The 5520-nt window shown below is 34.3% G+C and overlaps 1 long non-coding RNA gene across 1 annotated transcript; it reads right to left on the minus strand.

The window, feature by feature from the left end:
• Positions 1-1200: 1200 nt before the first annotated feature.
• LOC149801101 (uncharacterized) lies at positions 1201-5258 on the minus strand. The gene is made up of 4 exons (XR_016420807.1): positions 5207-5258; positions 3526-3602; positions 1714-1850; positions 1201-1299 (listed from the first exon to the last, which is right to left on the minus strand). It is a non-coding gene; the product is annotated as an uncharacterized LOC149801101 (long non-coding RNA).
• Positions 5259-5520: the final 262 nt, after the last annotated feature.

The raw sequence follows: 5520 nt of genomic DNA on the forward strand, positions 1-5520 counted from the left end.
AAATCTCGATAAAATTGGAAATAACATTTCTAGCAGCCGTTGGCTGTAGTAATCGCGTTGTTATCCTAACACCATATATAATGAATTGTCGATATTGTACATCGAAGTAGCATAGAGGTATGCCAATATTCTCTATACTGTGCTATATGCAAAAGGACACCACTTACTTTCATTGATGGCACAAAATAAATGGCGTTGAAATTATGATTGGATTAACAGACTGCAATCACAGTGTCTAAGTCATAAAGCTAATTTTAATCCTGGCATAATGTGATTCTTCTTTTGTCTTTTGTGTTTTCTGTTTTGTTTATGCTAACGAAAATGATCGATGGATTAACATCTTGCTTCTTTCGAAATTGCTCTGTAAATGCCACGTATAAGCATATCAGAAATCGAGCTAATTCTCTAACACTTTATGTATCCGATTAAAAACAAACATACATCAGAATATAATTATGGTCAAATTTGTCACCACACGCAACTGGGGACATATATAAGATTCAAAACTGTCCAAAGTACAACGAAAAGTATAAATATCATTCTCCTGCCTTCGTGCACTGCTAGAGTCTCATCACGTTATTGTTGGATAAAGTGGACTGAGTGTCAATGAATGACTATTAAGAAATCTTTTCGATTTTTGGAATGTGATAAAACACGCCTCGAATAAACTGAGGTCGTACAGTTTAGACTAGATGATGTAAAAAGAACTAGAGATGAAACTGTTAAATAACGCACTAGTAGTGACCACTATCTAGGCTTAAGACTCGTCATAGTCGATTATACGATATGAATAAGAAAGAATATTAATAAAATATAATGTACAATCTACACAAAAGGCTTGACACTGTGGATCAAAGGCAGTGTAACAATAGGATGAGGTATGTAATCGTTGATTTCTTTCTACCGATATTATATCCGGTATATATTTCCTTTTATGATATGCATTGTAACTCTTAATATCTACATTCTAGTGTACTATTAGAAACATAAATATTACTAAGAGAGTTAATGCCTGTTTGTGGAGACAGATGGACTGTAATTGGCCAGCTAGATGTAATGGTTAAATCCAAATTCATCCTGTATGTATAGCTTTAATATACAATTCTGCTTGCATAAGTATGGGCTCTGAGTCAATCCAACGTAGGGAGAGAGAGAGAGAGAGAGAGAGAGAGAGAGAGAGAGAGAGAGAGAGAGAGGTTTCTACAGAATCGGAATACGTACAAGAATGTGACGCAGGTTCTGGTAATTGCATTGAGATGCAATCCAGAAGATGACGAAAACAAATGCAGGCAAGAGGGGCTGAAAAAATAGATTGGCAAATTTCAAGATTGCCAGGAGCTAAAGTAGGTATTGTAACATGCAGCTCTCATTCTGGTACAATACCTAACGCATAAATATAAACAGTTACAATGTACATACGTGAATACATTCATTTAATGCATTATACTGCAGTAATATGAAACCTGTTATGCATAGCTATATCGTGTCTTTACGTTTTGTCCGCGATTCAGGTTTGTGCAGGTTTTTCCTAATTGACTTTGACATGTTTCGAAGTAGCAAAACAATATATTTAGTAGAATCTGAGTTTGAGGTCAGTAGTTTTGCAGTTAAGGTAGGATTTACATTTATATAATAATAATAATAATAATAATAATAATAGTTAAATAATTATATTTTGTGATAGCCCATGCAATGATGATGACAATTTCATACCGACAGGTGAACCAGCATCAGAAAGATATGCGACGTTGCTCCACAAATGATGATGCCAAGAACTAGATTAACAACTTGGATTATGTGATGTGCCACTATCACATTCTGTAGTATGCGATTCACTTCCATATCCGCTCCTAATAAAGGAACGAAAATGCTTAACAAATGAAAAAAGACGACGTTACCAATTCTCTAACGGCATCAGATATACTATCTTAATATTGTGAATCATCGTTATCACAGTCATCGTGAGGATAGGAGTTACTTTGGAAATTGTCATAATAAGCATTTCTCGCACTTATTTTGTCAAGAAAGCAACTCGAATGATACACGTCAAGATCATAAACTCTCTGAATGAGCATCTGGGAAACACGCAATGCACTTGCCTGTTCGTGTTGATGTTTGTGATCGAAGATTTATTTTGAAAGTGAGATCGAGCTTCATGAGTATTTAGACAGCAGAGACAGTCGAAGTCACATAGAATATGTGATCTCTTTTAATAATTAGAAATAGTATCCACTGAGGTATGGTGACAGGGTACCGTGAGTAGCAAATCACAGTGATATAATCCAGGTATTATGTCTTGGAATAAATTCATAATAATCCCACAATAATATTTCAGTCCAGTCAAAATACAAAATAATATCTCTGATCATTCTATGTTGTCTACTACTGAAAACAATGTTCAGCCATTGTGAGCTAGGAAACAGTGGGATCTGGTTCCAACTATAGTTAAATTGCGTGTAAGCACATCGAAAAAATGGAAAGACCAATCTTTAAATCGCATATGTGAGCTGGTATAGAAACAAATATTCCGAAAAAAGATAATAAGACTAACGTAGTCTTTTCCTGGTGCGAGTAGTCGATAAGGATGTGATCATTTTCCTGCGAAAATGCTACTAATTGGAATGCTAAGTAAAACATTGTTTTCACTCATTTAATTGTATGGGTCTATATTTATTTGAAGCTTATATGACATTTTAGGAAAAGTGTCCATCATACTTGAAAAGTGTACTAAAGATAGTAATTCAATCCCATTTTCTGTGTCAGGTAAATCTGCGCCACTGTAACATAATTTACAGATGTGAAAGGAATATACCAACAAAAGCACGTGTTTATAAAAAAAATATACTCTTAGAAGTCAAAACGATATTTCGACGTTCTCATGAAGATTCCACCTCACACTTGTGATTTACTGCATTCCATATATGGTTGCGTCTACCTATATACATTTAAGTACTTTCTTTGAGTATACCACTTCTCCTAATCACCTCAACATATTTAGATTTCAAGATATTATCGACACAGATTTGGAATCAAATAAATAAGCATGTACATGCCTTCCATGATTTATGTTTGTGCAAATTAAAACAAATAATTGCGTGACAAGTTCTCTTCTAATGATTTTCTGTTTCATATTAACAGTTTAGTGCAAGAATTTATATAGGTTAATGATTATGGCAATTATTTCTATCTCTTTCATATTTGTTTAACAGAATCTGTTAACTTCGATTTCTTGCAGATATATTTGTATAAAAGACGAAAGTGTGATCATTATATGGCACTTAAGAATTATAACTTTCAAGCGTTCATGCAAACAATTCGTTTTTAACTTGACAATTTGACTATTTGAAAATTGTAGGCCACATTTAATCAACCTCCTCTTTGTTTCTTCTTACGTGCTTGAAGTGCGAATCGTTTGGTCTATTCTCTACACGGACGAATATAAACAATGTTATGGAACATCACATCATGCTCACTTGTAACATGAAAATAAAGCTGAACATCCTTGACAAAATTGTCCATACTTACGAAGTTGGTCATACTGGAAGCTCATGGTGGTAAATATTTTAATTCAGTTGTTCCAATCAACAAGTTAAAAAGTAGATCTGTAAAAATACAGAAATTCGCATATTATTCTCTAAGATGAATTATTTTTATTTTACAAAATTCCAACATTGGTAAATGCGATTCGGTCTATTCATTAGTGGATCTCACTGCTACATCAGTTTTTAAAAGGTACAGAAGAGACCACATACATTGATTTTCTAGGTACATATATGACCTATCAAGTTACGCGAATTGAAAAGAACTTCTCCATTTATGCTTTGTTTGCACGCTACTTCTCGGGTTAAAATGCATCTGCCTAATTAACTGCAACGAATGGATATTGAATTTAAGGAAAATTAACTTATATTTCGCCATCTGTGTATTTTTATCTAAATACACTGATCGTTCATTTTAAACAGTTTGAATGAAAGGTTGTTAAACACTGAATACTTCTGTGCGCGTATTCTTTTGTGATTTTGATAAAGTTTATCAGTTTTGGGCAAGTGATTGCACACAAAATAAAAGCCAGGATAGAAAAAAATAATATTTTATATTTAAATCAGTTAAGAATTTCAAACAATCGTTTATGCCTTCCGCTTTAACTCAACGATACCGTTGTCAACATGATACACTGGCCTTTTAAATAAGCTACAATTTCTGTCAAGCATCACCATAAGCTACGTTACAGTATATATGCTTTTCGACCTGCTGCTAGCGAGGACGGAATCAAGTTGTTTTATTCTCAAAGTCATATTTTTCAGTTCGATTTTATAACTGCTCTCAATGAACCAATTCGAATTTCTTTATAACCCTAAATACAAAGATGGCTGGCAGCCAATATCAAAATGACATCATTTCCGTTCTACTACTGAACATCTCATTATACGAATACATTGTTTTAGTATTATAGATTGGTGAATGTGAACACAAAATGAAATAATGTCACATCCACACAATTTAAACCTTTTTGGAATGAAAGAATATGAATACACATACCTTTATCTTCTTATTTCGGCAATCGCCTTCATGTAACTGTGCAACTCACTACTGTGTATTTAGAATGGATAGAGCAGGAAGAGGCCCAGTAATATTGGGAATGAGAGAGTATTACATAAAAAAATCCCGAAGATCGCGTTTGGTTTCTGTGTGAAATTTAATTGCACCTTGGTTATTGTATAATTTTAATTTGTTCGCTCCTTTTCCGAGACGCAGTGAAAGATCGAAAGACAATAATGTGATTTAGTTTAAATATTCTACCTTTAATGTACCTCAAATCCATGCTTAATCTCTTTAGACCCTCCGTATAACGTGGGAAAGTAATCGATTTAGAACAGGCTAGATGTAAAGCTGGGTATTGTAGTTTGTACTGAACGAGAGGAACATCTACCTAGAGACAAAGATATGTGCTAATAGTATTTGGAAAGCCAGATTTCGTGTTATCTTTGAAGCGCAGAACCATAACGGGGTAGGGGGTGGGGGGAAACACTGAGTTCCTGTCAGGTTTGGAAAATGATATACCATCTTGTCTACATATTTAGTTGATGTCTAAATCATATTGAGTACTTTTCAAGACTTCAAATATTGTGATACATATAATTGAACACGTATATCTTGTGACGCGACATTTGTTTAAAGTAGTCTAATCTGCCCTTATCATACTTACAGTGAATGATTGCTCCTTACGACGCCTTTTGACACGCATGATAAAGTACTTCTAACGAATATTTATTTGAACAAACGTCAGCATCAAGCACTATGTAAAACGCAATTGACATGACAGTACATATTTGATCAGTCGGTCGTAAGCAGAATGAACATACATGCGTATGTATTCCCGACCAGCTGCCACGTTCAGCAGTTCACAACACAATCCTAATTACGGAACGTGCTTTCGGACCAAGAACATATTCTCTAATTCGGATCGCTTTGAAAATAGACTCGGTATCTTTTTTCTCTCGAGATATGACTTACATTAGC

Source organism: Sinohyriopsis cumingii, chromosome 4 (genome assembly GCF_028554795.1).
Source record: "Sinohyriopsis cumingii isolate HCF-2022 chromosome 4, ASM2855479v2, whole genome shotgun sequence".
Taxonomy (NCBI): domain Eukaryota; kingdom Metazoa; phylum Mollusca; class Bivalvia; order Unionida; family Unionidae; genus Sinohyriopsis; species Sinohyriopsis cumingii.